Genomic DNA, 15863 nt, shown 5'->3' with positions numbered 1-15863 from the left:
AAAACCATCTACAGTCAAAACCTCCTAATGTACCTGAAATGATGTACGTGTTATGTTATATTTGTTTTATGAATGTTGTTATTGTAAAATCAATGACAATAATAAATTAATGGGCATAAATTAGTTCCATAAAATAAAAGTTAATCACACCCATTAGTTTCAGCGGATCTATTCTGAGTAAGGCTAAAATCGGGTACAACCCATAATTTTGTTTCCTTCTCGGTTCTATCTGGCTGTCCTCTAGCTTGTCAATGTGATCATTTCCTTGTCCCCTTTCCCACATCCTTGTTCCTGCCCCACCCCATCCAGTTAAGTAGGTTTACCCTCTTCACTAATAAAGGCAAACAAAAATTAAATCTATAATTATCATTACTAATTCCACTTAATTAGTCACAAGCCACCAGCCAAATTGGCTTTCTCATAATTATCAAATAAGCAGTAAGCACATCACATAGATTATAATTAACACTACTTAATTAAGACCTAATATACTACACACCCCTTTCCCTCAAAATATGCTTAATTGGGTTCACAACACTAGCAGCTGAAGAGCCCCCTCTTTCCCCATCACCTCTTGCAAAGTTCTTTACTTTTTCCTCCACCTCCCTGCCTTTCTCTTGCGCTGTGATGTGAAGGATGATGGAGCAAAAGAGGAACATCTGCTTAGACTGCTAAACTGCAGCTGACAATTCACTCTTATTGGGACTTCCTACAGTAGGGAAGGAAATAAGTGAATTTCAGTCTGTGAGTATATTAAGTCCAACACCTAATGATTACGGAGTGGCAAATAATTATGTATCTCCAAAAAAGAGAGGAGAAAACACATCACTGAAAGGGAGGACAAAGGTGATTGAGATGCACACATGCACAAATTTATATGCATAGATGCACATTTAGAGATAATGGCTATAATTTAAATACAGTACAGTATTCTCCTCGCAGAACTCCCACAAAGGGGGTGGGGGATTCTGCTGGAAATGGTAGTGGTAGATGGGAGTAGCAGGAAGGGGAAGGGTTAAACACCGCCCCCTGCATATCTCTCCCCTCCCATTGCTGCTGTGCATTAAAAGGACTAATGCTTGGTATGTGCAGTTTGGGCCTCTGTCCTGCAACTAGAAAACCCGAGTGCCCAACATTACTTGACCTGTTAGGCCCCATTCTCATCTACCTCTAACAGCACTGGGGCTCATTCTCTGTGGCCCACATGCACACCACAGTTTGAAAGCACTACTATAGCACTTTAAACAGCCATGGCTCCCATCCACCAATGAATTCTGGGAAGTGTAGTTTGTCAAGGATGCTGAGAGTGCTTGGGAGACCATTATCCTCTGGATTCTGGGATCTGAAGTTTGTAAAGGATATTGATCATTCATAGGAGTCCCTTATTTTCCCCAGTTGCAGAGTTGGAATTCGGAGTTAACAATCAATCCCTCTTCCCAGGGAACTCTGAGAATTGTAGTCCCAATGGAGGGAAATAGGGGGTCTCCTAACAACAATCAGTGCCCTTAACAAACTACAGCTCCCAAATTCTTCCATGGGAAGCCATGACTGTTTAAAGTGGTATTGCAGTCCTTTAAATGCATGGGGTGGATGTGGCTCTGATCCACGGATTGAACCTGGGAACTTCTGCATAAAAAACAAATGCTCTGCCATTGAGCGAAAGCCGTTCCCCACTTATAAAGGGCTGAGTATAGTGCTGGGTCCCATATAATTTTCTAAAGCAAGCAAGCATGAGACGAAAGAGGGATATGGAACGCGAGTTCTTAGCTGGACTCAGCTGTACAGCTGCAAATATAACGTTTTTTAAGTGCGTTTTAAGTACATTATACAAATGTGACACTAGATGCCAATAGTGAGCTCACGGCAAATTCAGTATATTTTTCAAAACTTTTTTTAATACCGTAGCATTTTCACAGCGTTTTTTATATGTGTCTAAATTCCAATCAAGTCAGGGGGAAATGGTGGGATATAAATAAATATATTATAATAATCATAATAATAGGAGGGAACTGGCCCAGAACAGATGTCGCGGTTAGTGCCTGTGTTCCATTGGAGGTGAAATCCTCCCACATACCTATTCTTCCTATTCTATTCTATTCTACCTATTTTTCAACAAACAGAGCAATAATCATATCTTACAGCCTTGGATTTAACTGTTTAAGAAGACTCATTTGCTTTCTCTTTTGAACTGCCTCTTTTTATTTTTTATAGCTTTGATAGTCCTTTCAATTGCTTTGTTTTTGTATATTATGGGCTTCAGGTCAAGTGCTATGAATTAGCAAGTGGGTGCTTTCTCTGAACTTATTCTCTCTCCATCCTCCCAGTCCACCCACCTGTACAGTGGCTTCTCATTATTCCTCTGGCTTGGGTTGTTCTTTTTTTCTGATTCTTTTATCAGTATACATCTGTGACAGAAGAACCACTCCCCAAATATTAAATGGAGGCTGCTTCTGCATAACCGATTGTGTAAACGAGCCTCAAGAAGGCTATCCAGAAGGAGCACAGCAATTAAGAGCTCGCTTGGGTCCCCCGACAGCTCCGATAACAAGGCTTTATATATAAAAAATACTTTGCAAAATTGAAATCTCAGGAAATGCCTTCTAGCCTGCCATTGTGTCGGCGAACATTCACTCCCTTGCTTCCTTCACTTATCTATGCCTCCCACCTTCCCTCTTCGTCAGAACACCTTGGTTAGAGAAAACCACCCTGATGGATGGCGTTTTCATGAGATAATGCTCTGCCCTTCCTATTATTTATTTTTTATTATTGTTATTGCTCAAGCTGTGACCTCTTCATAATCCGCCCCCCTCCCTATCTACACCCGCACTGCAATAATAGAAGGCTTGAATAAATTATATTTTCAAAGGTTAAGGCCGGATTTTGCCGCTGAGCTCTGGAAATTGATGTCTCTTTTATTTTCTTAACCAAGCAGAGATGGGTGAGGGTGAGGGAGAGAAAGAGAGAGGCCTGGCATGCTATCATCAGCATTGCTGCTTGCCTACCTGGAGCTGGTCCACTCCAGAGGGGAGGATCCGGCCCAGTGAAAAGCCCCTGCTCATATCTCTTCCCATCCCCTGCTGGGCTGTGGAGATAGCCCAGTCTCCTGCTGGTGATTAGTGACATTAGTAGCCCCCCTGACAGTTGGAGCTGCTGTAGATACGGATTTGTGCACTGCTTGATATAAAAGGAAAGAATGAATGAGCTAGGGACGTCTGCAGGGAAGGGGAAACAGGAGAAAAGAGAGATAAGAGAGAGATAAAATAATGTCTCTCCTACGGGCACAACATCCAAAACCCAGGATGCTGAATGATTCTGCTGGTGCATTCTATCCGTCTTCTGGCCTTTACTGTGCTTGTTTACTCCCTCCCCATTTTTATTTCTTTCAATTATGTGATTTGATACTTCTGATGGGAGGAGGCAGAGGGGACTCCTGCCTTAACAGCGGAATACCGATTTCATATCCCTCCGAGTGCTACAATTTTCCAGGGACAGCCCCCGAATTAAGAAAGCCATCCTGGTGTCTGATTGGATCCCGGAATGTCTCCCTTTTCCCCGCCAGCACTGACGATGCCAAGCTCAGGGAGGAGGATGAGCCAGCGCTTGTCCCGAGCGACAACGATGGCAGTGGTGGGGTGGCTGTGAGGGAGCATCGCGTTGCCTCTCCACTGCCACCGCTGATGGCCTCCTCCCTTGGACAGCTTGTAGCAGCTGCTGGAGAGTAGGTGAGGAGGAGGAGGAGGAGAGATCACCACAGGATATTGTGGATATTGTGTGTGCGCGTAGAAACTAGCCTACATTACAAAGGTAGAAATTAAGGTTGTCACACTCCATCCACTTGTGTCTCTGAACCTCCCTACCACTGGCATGTGGCCCCCAGAAGGTTATCCAGGAGAGAATGTGGCCCTTGGTCTGAAGCAGATTCCCCACCCATGGTTAAATAGATATATTCCCCCTTTCAGCTGTTGTGCTTTCATGGGTCGATAGCTGAGCAGCTGCCTGTCTCCAATTGATGCCTGGTGGCCAACCATATTTTACTTCCAACGCCACTGCAGGAGATAAAATATGGCAGCCAGCAGGTGACAGTTGGAGCTGAGCAGTAGTTTGGCTCCCAGCCTGTTACAGAAACAAAAAATAAAAATAAAAATCTTTTCAGTAGCACCTTGTTGTTGTTGTTTAGTCGTTTAGTCGTGTCCGACTCTTCGTGACCCCATGGACCACAGCACGCCAGGCACTCCTGTCTTGCACTGCCTCCCGCAGTTTGGTCAAACTCATGTTCGTAGCCTCGAGAACACTGTCCAACCATCTTGTCCTCTGACGTCCCCTTCTCCTAGTGCCCTCAATCTTTCCGAACATCAGGGTCTTTTCCAAGGATTCTTCTCTTCTCATGAGGTGGCCAAAGTATTGGAGCCTCAGCTTCACGATCTGTCCTTCCAGTGAGCACTCAGGGCTGATTTCCTTAAGAATGGATAGGTTTGATCTTCTTGCAGTCCATGGGACTCTCAAGAGTCTCCTCCAGCACCACAATTCAAAAGCATCAATTCTTTGGCGATCAGCCTTCTTTATGGTCCAGCTCTCACTTCCATACATCACTACTGGGAAAACCATAGCTTTAACTATACGGACCTTTGTCGGCAAGGTGATGTCTCTGCTTTTTAAGATGCTGTCTAGGTTTGTCATTGCTTTTCTCCCAAGAAGCAGGCGTCTTTTAATTTCGTGACTGCTGTCACCATCTGCAGTGATCAAGGAGCCCAAGAAGGTGAAATCTCTCACTGCCTCCATTTCTTCCCCTTCTATTTGCCAGGAGGTGATGGGACCAGTGGCCATGATCTTGGTTTTTTTGATGTTGAGCTTCAGACCATATTTTGCGCTCTCCTCTTTCACCCTCATTAAAAGGTTCTTTAATTCCTCCTCGCTTTCTGCCATCAAGGTTGTGTCATCTGCATATCTGAGGTTGTTGATATTTCTTCCGGCAATCTTAATTCCGGTTTGGGATTCATCTAGTCCAGCCTTTCACATGATGAATTCTGCATATAAGTTAAATAAGCAGGGAGACAATATACAACCTTGTCGTACTCCTTTCCCAATTTTGAACCAATCAGTTGTTCCATATCCAGTTCTAACTGTAGCTTCTTGTCCCACATAGAGATTTCTCAGAAGACAGATGAGGTGATCAGGCACTCCCATTTCTTTAAGAACTTGCCATAGTTTGCTGTGGTCGACACAGTCAAAGGCTTTTGCATAGTCAATGAAGCAGAAGTAGACGTTTTTCTGGAACTCTCTAGCTTTCTCCATAATCCAGCGCATGTTTGCTATTTGGTCTCTGGTTCCTCTGCCCTTTCGAAATCCAGCTTGCACTTCTGGGAGTTCTCGGTCCACATACTGCTTAAGCCTGCCTTGTAGAATTTTAAGCATAACCTTGCTAGCGTGTGAAATGAGCGCAATTGTGCGGTAGTTGGAGCATTCTTTGGCACTGCCCTTCTTTGGAATTGGGATGTAGACTGATCTTCTCCAATCCTCTGGCCATTGCTGAGTTTTCCAAACTTGCTGGCATATTGGGTGTAGCACCTTAACAGCATCATCTTTTAAAATTTTAAATAGTTCAGCTGGAATATCATCACTTCCACTGGCCTTGTTATTAGCAGTGCTTTCTAAGGCCCATTTGACTTCACTCTCCAAGATGTCTGGCTCCCAGTAGCACCTTAGAGACCAACTAAGTTTGTCATTGGTATGAGCTTTCATGCGCATGCACACTTCTTCAGATACACTGAAACAGAAGTCACCAGACCCTTATGTATAGTCAGAGGGTGGGGAGGGGTATTACTCAGAAGGGTGGTAGGAATCAGTGATTGGCTGATAAGAATGTTGACGACTGTTAACGACTGTTAACGACTGCAATTGGTCTTGCAGGAAAAGCAAGGGGTGAGGTGGCTAAAGAAAGCTTTATCATGTATAATGAGATAAAAATCCAATGCCCTTATTCAGTCTCTCCATGGTTTTAAGCTTGGTAATGAGTTGCAATTCAGCAAATTCTCCTTCCAGTCTATTCCCAACACCCTTCTGAGTAATACCCCTCCCTTCTGAAAGCTCATACCTATGACAAACATATTTGGTCTCTAAGGTGCTACTGGAAGGAATGTTTGCTGTTGTTGTTTCGACTACGTCAGACCAACACGGCTACCTACCTATAACTAGTCTGTTACAGACTCACTGCTGGCTAAACATGCTCACTTTTGAGAGGGTTGGTGGTGGCTGCAGCAATGCCGCTATTTGGAAGCAAGCAAGGCGTCAGCCAGAGTGAGTCATACTAAGGCAGATAGATGCCCCAGTATGTCAGCTGTTGATGCCAGGTCAGTCTTCCCAGCATCCCTGTCCCTCTCTCTGCTGCTGGCTGCTTTCCCATAAGCAAATTGGACAGTGGACTTAGAACTGAGTGCTTCTGTGCATAAGACAAGAGCACAGTGATTGTTAGCCACAATGGCTATGCTCTGCCTCCAAAGTTTGGAAGCTGCAGTATGCTTCTGAATACCAGTTAGTGGAAACTGCAGGAGGGGAAAGGGCCCTTGTGCTCAAATCCTGCAGGTTTCCAACAGGCATCTAGTTGGCCACTGTGAGAAGCGGATGCTGGATTACATGGGTCATTGGCTTGATCCAGAAGTCTCTTCTGATGTTCTTACCATGCACAGAGATGGATGAATTCCACAATTATGGTTTTTCTTAGTTTCCCACTCTTAAGTTCAGTTCCCTCACATTTGTACAGCAATTTGTGAAAGATTCTCTTTTTTTTCTTTTTAATCCTCGTGAAAAATTCTCTGTGTTTCAGTGCTGTTTGTAGACCCCAGAATGGTTTAAAAATCAATCCCTCTTCGACTTCCGGTCTGGCAGCCATTGGCATCGGCGGGGGATTTTCGATCTCCGAAAGTCCCCAGCGACCCAGAGGAGGGGGGAGGTCGCGCGGGCACCGCGACCCCCCGGAGAACCCCCGGATTGAGCTTTCCGGGTGCGTGGGACCCAGCTGAGCCCTATAAGTCCCGTTTCGCCGCCCGGATCGCGCCTTTTGAGGTGCGCCGAGAGCCGGTTGAGCGGGATGGAGCCTTGGGAAGTTTGCTACCTCTGGAACGTGAAGCTCCGTGCCGAAGCCACTTTGAGCTCCAGATACCCCCGATTTGATTAAAGATTGGACTTGTAAGTAAAATTCTTTTGGAAAAAATTAGAGAAGATTTGGTCTGGGGAAGGGAATTTAAAAAGGAAACGGAGGTCGTTCCCCCCCCCCTTATTGAGATAAGAGAGCAGTCACCAGACCTGCAGCTGCAACGCTGGAACGGACTGGAAAATCCGCTAAAAAATTTAAGTTGGACCCCCTCCCGGTGGAGCAGAGCCAAGGGAGGGAGAGGAAATTTCTATTTTGGATCTCTGCAAAACTTTTTGAAATTCTGGAACAAGCCCTTCTAAACCGAGGGCGAGACCCTGGGAACAAAGACCAGTCGCCATTGTGATTTCACCGGAAAAGAATTGGATAAAGGGACTGAAGTAAATCTGGGAAGCAACTGTGCACCATCTTTGGAAAAATAACATGCGCCCTCCATTGTAATATGAGAACACAATAGAATTGAATAGACAAAACAATGAGTCTCCAGCTGGACAAGGACAAAATGCAACTTTTGCTACAATTTGTATACAAACTAAGAGAGGATGTGTATGAATACATGAAACAGATACAAAATCTTAAAGAGGAGATACAACTGTTTCCCTTAAAGGATACGTTAGATTTACAGGAAGAAAACAAAGAAGAGCCGAAAACAGAGGAACCCGAGCAACCTGTGAGAGAGGCTGCAAAGGACATGGACTCTACTCAGACGGCATCAGCCCAAGAGACCCAGAATGCTGGACTCTCAGTGAGAGAGGGAGCCCACAATCTGGGCTTGGATAACCAGAGAAAGTTTGTAAATCTGATCGAGTGGTGGCTTTGGGGGGGGGGGTAAAGAGGTGATAGGGAGGAAAGAGAGCTGGAGAAAGAGATTGGATCAACACAAAGAGGAGTGGAGAGAGGGAGGGGGCATGGTGTGGGTAAGAGATGGAGTGGGGTGAAAAAATAATGAATTTCTAATACGGGATGGATTAAATGGTTGGAAACTGGATTGTTGCAAGGAACTGGTCGAGGTTTACAGGGAATTGCCTATTAGGGGAAGAAGGGGGAGACAAATAAAGTAACTGAGAATTTTTATATGTTTTCTTTTTTTTCCTTTGAAAGTAATCAATGGGGAATATTTTTTAGGGAAAGTATAGGCTAAGGGGTTTAGTTTAGATATTTGATTAAGTATTATTGAGGGAATATTGTAAGAATGTGAATATAAATGACTACATGATGAATTAGATTATTGATATAAGAATAATTTGAAAGCAAGGAAACTGTTAAAGTTGGGTTTAAAATGAACTCGGTAAGGGAGGAACGGGGAGGTCGCAGATATGTTAAGCAATATTAGATGTGAACAAAGAATCTTGTTTGTCTTTTTTTTTCTATAGTGTTTTTCTTTTTAGTATTTTTCTATTTTTCTTTTTCTTTTTCTTTTTTCTCTTTTGTGGTTGTGCCGTTTTTGTATTGTACTTAGGATATTGTATGATGTGATGATTTGGAAAATGTATAAGTTGAAAATTCAATAAAAATTATATTAAAAAATAAAAATAAAAATCAACCCCTCTTCCCTGGGAACTCTGGGAATTTCAGCTCCGTAAGAGGAACAAGCACCCTTAACAAGCTACAGCTCCCATAATTCTTTTGGGGAAGCCATGCCTAGGGCTTGCCAATCAGAAGGTTGGCAGTTCAAATCCCCGCGATGGGATGAACTCCCGTTGTTCGGTCCCTGCTCCTGCCAACCTAGCAGTTCGAAAGCACGTCAAAGTGCAAGTAGATAAATAGGTACCACTCTGGCAGGAAGGTAAATGGTGTTTCCGTGTGCTGCTCCGGTTTGCCAGAAGCGGCTTAGTCATGCTGGCCACATGACGCCAGCTCCCTTGGCCAGTAAAGCAAGATTAATAATAATAATAATAATAATAATAATTTATTTATACCCCACCCATCTGGTTGAGCTTCCCCAGACACTCTGGGCCGCTTCCAACAAACTATTGACATACAGTAATCCATCAAACATTAAAAGCGTCCCTAAACAGGGCTGCCTTCAGATGTCTTCTAAAAGTTTGGTGGTAGTTGTTCTCTTTGACATCTGGTGGGAGGGTGTTCCACAGGGCGGGTGCCACTACTGAGAAGGCCCACCTGCCTGGTTCCCTGTAACTGGCTTCTCACAGTGAGGGAACGCCAGAAGGCCCTCGGCACTGGACCTCAGTGTCCGGGTAGAACGATGGGGGTGGAGAAGCTCCTTCAGATATACTGGACTGAGGCCGTTTAGGGATTTAAAGGTCAGCACCAACACTTTGAATTGTGCTCGGAAAAGTACTAGGATGAGCGCCTCAACCCCAGAGTCGTCCGCGACTGGACTTAACAGTCAGGGGTCCCTTTACCATTTACGCCTATTTAAAGTGGCACCATAGTGCCTTTAATATACAGTATAAGATGAATGTGGCCTAACTTGGATCTGACACATCACCAGTTGATTTTCCCCGTTTGAGTCATGGCATTTGATGACTTCTGAAAATCTCTCAAGAGCAGAACATTCTGCAGGGCACACCTTTGGCCACTAGAAAGAGATGATTCAGTAGGCAAAGCGGCAATTTGTATGCTTTCTTGGCTCCAAGGCCTCCTGCCTTGTATTCCATGTAGTGTTTGGCTCTGCTGTTGACAACACCAAGGATGAATATGCCAGTTTTCAAGCTTGGTTGACCATGAGGGAAATCCAGTCAGATTTTAAAGCTTTGCCCTACTTTGCGGGGAACAAGAGGCAGCTGCTAGCACCACTGGTTCCTTCTCTATACCAAGCATTGCTCTGAATTTACTACTAGCAAAATAATTGACTTCCTAGCTCAGACCAATGGTCATCTCATCCAATATTCTGTTTACAACTGCAGCCGGGTGTACACTTCTGGAAAGTCACAAAGGGAGTTATCTATGAACCTGCTGTAGTGTATCCCACCATTGCCTTTTGGTATTCATTTGGTACTCATCATTTTAATGCTCTGGGGATGCTGTTCTATAATTAATATTCAGTTATACTATTTGCTCCCACAAGATGAAGTGATGACCACCAACTTCAATGGCCTTGAAAGGGTTCATCTCCCCATATGAACCAACCCAGACCTTGCAATAATCATCTGAGGCTTTCTTCCTTTGCCTAGAAGGTGGCAAAATGAGAATAGGCCTTTTCTCCGGCAGCTCCTTGTTTGTGGAATGCTCTCCTCAGCGAGGCTCACCTGGCACCTTCATTGTATACCTTTAGGCACCAGGCAAATCTTTCTTCTGTAGCCTGGCCTTTGGCCTTTAACTATCAATGGCTACTAGCCAAAATGGCTATGTTCTACCTCCACTGTTGGAGTAAGATGTTGGGAATTCTCAGTGTACACACAGATCTGTTTTTGTGCTTTCCAAAAGGCATATGGATGTTCGCTGTGAGAAGGGAATGCTGGACTCGATCAGACTTTGGCTGGACTTTTTCTTATGTACTCTATCTGGGCTTTGAACCTAGATGCCCCATTCAGGTAATATGACTTATAGTTACTGATAAAAAAAAAGTTTTAGACAAATTCACCTTGAAGTATTCAGTTTTTTAAAAAAGTAAACTAAAAGTAAAAAAAAGTGTAATCATTTTTTTAAAAAGTATCTTAAAGGATAGAATCATAGAATCATAGAGTTGGAAGAGACCACAAGGGCCATCCAGTCCAACCCCCTGCCAAGCAGGAAACACCATCAAAGCATTCTTGACATATGCCTGTCAAGCCTCTGCTTAAAGACCTCCAAAGAAGGAGACTCCACCACACTCCTTGGTAGCAAATTCCACTGCTGAACAGCTCTTACTGCCAGGAAGTTCTTCCTAATGTTTAGGTGGAATCTTCTTTCTTGTAGGTTGAATCCATTGCTCCGTGTCCGCTTCTCTGGAGCAGCAGAAAACGACCTTTCACCCTCCTCTATATGACATCCTTTTATATATTTGAACATGGCTATCATATCACCCCTTAACCTTCTCTTCTCCAGGCTAAACATACCCAGCTCCCTAAGCCATTCCTCATAAGGCATTGTTTCCAGGCCTTTGACCATTTTGGTTGCCCTCCTCTGGACACATTCCAGCTTGTCAGTATCCTTCTTGAACTGTGGTGCCCAGAACTGGACACAGTACTCCAGGTGAGGTCTGACCAGAGCAGAATACAGTGGTACTATTACTTCCCTTGATCTAGACGCTATACTCCTTGATCTAGACGCCTTTCATTTTTTTTTTTTGCCCAATTGTAGTACTTTACATTTCTCCTTGTTAAAATTCATCTTGTTTGCTTTGGCCCAGTTGTCTAATCTATTAAGGTCATTTTGAAGTGTGATTCTGTCCTCTGGGGTATTAGCCACCCCTCCCAATTTGGTGTCATCTGCAAACTTGCTCAGGATGCCCTCAAGCCCATCATCCAAGTCATTGATAAAGATGTTGAATAAGACTGGGCCCAAGACAGAACCCTGTGGCACCCCACTAGTCACTACTCTCCAGGATGAAGAGGAGCCTTTGGGTTCGGTCAGTCGGCCAGTTACAAATCCACTGAATGGTAGCATTGTCTAGCCCGCATTTTACCAGCTTCTTTACAAGAATATCATGGGGCACCTTGTCAAAGGCCTTGCTGAAATCAAGATAGGCTATATCCACAGCATTCCCTTCATCTACCAGGCTTGTAATTCTGTCAAAAAATGAGATCAGATTAGTCTGACATGACTTATTTTTCAGAAACCCATGCTGACTTTTAGTGATAACAGTGTTCCTTTCTAGGTGCTCACAGACCGTTTGCTTAATGATCTGCTCTAGAATCTTTCCTGGTATTGATGTCAGGCTGACTGGGCGGTAATTGTTTGGGTCCTCTCTTTTCCCCTTTTTGAAAATAGGGACAACATTTGCCCTCCTCCAGTCTGCTGGGACTTCGCCTGTTCTCCAGGATTTCTCAAAGATTATTGCCAGTGGTTCTGAAATCACCTCTGCCAGTTCTTTTAATACTCTTGGATGTAGTTCATCTGACTCTGGAGACTTGAATACATCTAAATTAGCCAAGTATTCTTGTATTACCTCCTTACTTATTCTGGGCTGTGTTTCCCCTGCTGAATCATCTGCTTCTTTTAAGGGGCTTAAAAGAAGGCAGCTTCTAGGAAGCTGTCTAAAAGCAACAGAAATAGTGATAAGCTACTAAAGGGATGCTATCTAGTTACATACAGGAAGATGCCTTATTTCACATTAGACTCTGTATTGTCTATACAATGACTGGCAGCAAAACTCCAGCGTTTCAGACATGGGACATTCCCAGCCCTATCTGGAGATGCTAGGGATTGACCCTGCGGTATGTTGCACAGGTTCCCCATCTGTGGTTTTCATGAAAGTAGGCAAAACAACAACAACAACCCTATCATTTGAGCAACTTTGCGTAGCATGGACTTATTTTATGAACCAACAATATGATGTGAATATCAATAAGTACGGAGCATTTGCATGATCTGTCTGCTAAGATACCAGATCAATGAGTCATACTGTTTGTGTGTATGCATGAAACGAAACAAACCACTGCTGATAAAGTTTTAACAATCAAGACTGTTAAGTTTTTATTTGTCATGTTTATATTATGCTTCGGATACACACACACACACACACACACACACACACACACACATAACCATTAGCATCCTATTACCTCTTGTTTATAACTTTAAGGAAAATCTTAAGGCTTGTGCCTTTGAGGCTTGCAAGGGTTAACTCTGCATCATAAAATTCCTTGTTATCTCACAGAAGATCACTGGGTCACCACTGGAAACAGCCTATACTGCTCATTGCTTGGTATAACAGTCAATGTAGTGTTACTTAACCCAGAGAGGCCTTTGCTTCTGTCTAAGGCTCCCAGTTCTTCTGTCCTCTTAGTCTCTGGGCTATTTGCCTTCTGATGTCCTCTGCAAGTGGAGCCTCATGGGTATCTGCCAGGTCCCTTCCCAATTACAGTGCCCATTGCTGGGTTTCTCAGCCATGAAAAACCACTGGGGGGAGTGGTAGAGCATCTGCTTTGCATGAAGGAGGTCTCGGGTTCAGTCCCTGACATCTTCAGATGGGAAGAAAACCTGCCTGAAACACTGGAGGTCTGCTGCAAGCCAGTGTAGACAGTACTGAGCTAGATGGAACAGTAGTCTGTTGCAATATCTGCCAGCTTCCTATATCCCAGTGATATGTTTGGGCCTGGCCATCCTTGGTTTCCTTTGCATGCCTCCATTGCTGCCATCACTTGCTGCTGTCACACTCCTACTCCATCCCACCCCAAATCAGGTGCACCTTCCCTCTTTAACCCTTCCACTTCTGCTTCCTGCTTGTCCCTATTCACCCTCAAAGGCACCTTTTGTTTTGGGTGCTCTCCTTGAATTGACTTTTTTCTTGGACTGCTCTGCCCTGAGTTACTGGGCTTGATCCCATTCCTATCCTTTAAAAAATGTCGACACCTACCAGAGAACCTTCTATGTCCTCTGAACATTCTCTGTTTCACCTTAGAGTGGTTTGAGATTTTGTAGTTGCTGCTGCTGAGAAACTCTGATTTGCAGAGATGGTCTTGTTTAAAGCCTGGCCCTTCAAAGTAGTAGTGTCCATTTCGTTGTTGCCTTTGCAGCCTGCCCAACCTCTTCCTCTTTCAATTGCTGCATTTGCTTTGTTGCAAAGCCTTGCAGTCTGTCTGTCTGTCTATCTGTCTGTCTGTCTGTCTCTCTCTCTCTCTCTCTCTCTCTCTCTGTGTGTGTGTGTGTGTGTGTGTGTGTGTGTGTGTGTGTGTGTGTGCCTGTCTGTCCTTCCGCCTGTCTGCCTCTCATCAGTGCAGGAGATGTCCAGTGTATCTGATAGGATATAGCATTTCCCACAAGGCAGCCTTCAGACTTGCAGGATATATAACATGTGGCTATCTGGGAAATTTGTGGTAAATGTATCCCTACTCAATTTTGTAGGCCCATTCATCTCCTGCAAACATGGGGGTATATTTGGAAATGGGGAGGGGGAGGGTGCCAGGACCTTTTGTGAAACCTTAAGGGCAAGAATCACAAAATGTCCTGACATCCCTCCTCCCCTGCAAATGTACAAATATACCCCCCCATGTTTGCAAGGGATGAATGTCATGTTCCAACAGTGCTGTTGGGGCTGCTTCCTGAAGCAGTGGCAATGTGTTTGTTTGTTTTTTTAAAAAATTAAAATTTAATGTGTGGAAGCAGGAAAATGCTATCTTTCATTTAAAAGGTATGACACTCCCCTCTGGAAAAAAGTTATTAAAATTGGATGGAAAGCTCTGTCAATTTCAGTTCACTCCGTTTCTCATTTTTCCAGTCTTAAATGCTCATGTTTCTCACCATGAATTCAGTTCTCCGCATTTCTGCAGCAAATAATAATAATAATAATAATAATCAAAAAATCGCCCTGAACATTAATCAGCATTTTAGCACATACCAGTATGTCTCCTTATAAGCACATTTTTGTATGCCATTTTGACCATTGCACACATTTTGCAAGCAATATCCCCCGATATGATGTATTTTATATGTTATTTTCACAAATATATTCATTTTTAATGCACACTATCCCCTCATATAAATGCATGTTTTTAAATATTGTTTGGCTGAAGAACTGCAACCCAAAATCTGGATAAGTGCAAATTTTGGAAGACAGCTGTGTCTTTCAAAATTTGTTTAGAGAAATGTGAATCTGATAGATTCAGCATTAAATGTCAACTGGGTCAAATTTCTCCCCCATCCCTCCCCACTGAATTGTCATCTAATATGGGTAGGTCACCCCACTATGACGAATGCTCAAAAGGGCACCAAATACTAGTAATAGTGTGTGTGTGTTTGTGTGTGTGTGTGTGTGTGTGTGTGTGTGTACACATTTTTAATGAGCAAGAAGGTGCAATGTTGCATGATGTATGCTATTCTCTGAAGACTTTTAATATAACAGCAGCAGACAACTCAGGTTTGGCACATGTTCTGGTGTCAAGGGAGGATTTGAGGATTAGGGATGTGTAATTGTATGTAGTGCATGACAAAACAAAGCAAGTAGCAAGAAGGATTCAGTCACATTAAGGATTCAAAGCAAGCACTGGGCTTTCTTTTTTAATGCAGAAAGAAAAACAAAATATGGAAATCTGGTGGGGAAGACAGAGCCTGTGTCCCACAGCCTACCCCTTGCTCTTTGCATTGCTGTTCTGTAGATCCCCAAAGGAGGCATTACAGAGAGCCTAAACAGAATACACACATTTTCTTTTTATTATTATTATCAACATCTGCAACTCGAGACTGTGGGTTGAGAGGGGTGTGATACTCCATTTGGTCCTCACAACAATCTTGCATGGTAGGCTACTCTGAAAGAGAGCAACTCATTATGATCTTAACAGACTGGGGAACTGGGCAAAAGCTAACACAATGAGTTTCAGTAGGGACAGCTGTAAGGTTCTGCACTTAGGCAGGAATAATCAGGACGGGGGACACCTGGCTTGACAGCTGTATGTGTGAAAATGGGCTGCAGGCATGTCAAACCTGCGGCCCTCCAGATGTTTTGGACTACAATTCCCATCCTCCCCAACCACTGGTCCTGCTAGCTAGGGATCATGGGAGTTGTAGGCCAAAACATCTGGAGGGCCGCAGGTTTGACATGCCTGGGCTAGGGGGTCTTAATAAATTACAAGCTTAACCTTGTTAGCCCTAGTTAAGTTTATAGTTAGGGTTA

This window comes from Zootoca vivipara, chromosome 15, assembly GCF_963506605.1.
Source record: "Zootoca vivipara chromosome 15, rZooViv1.1, whole genome shotgun sequence".
In the NCBI taxonomy this organism is placed as follows: Eukaryota; Metazoa; Chordata; class Lepidosauria; order Squamata; family Lacertidae; genus Zootoca; species Zootoca vivipara.
This window is presented reverse-complemented; position numbering follows the sequence as displayed.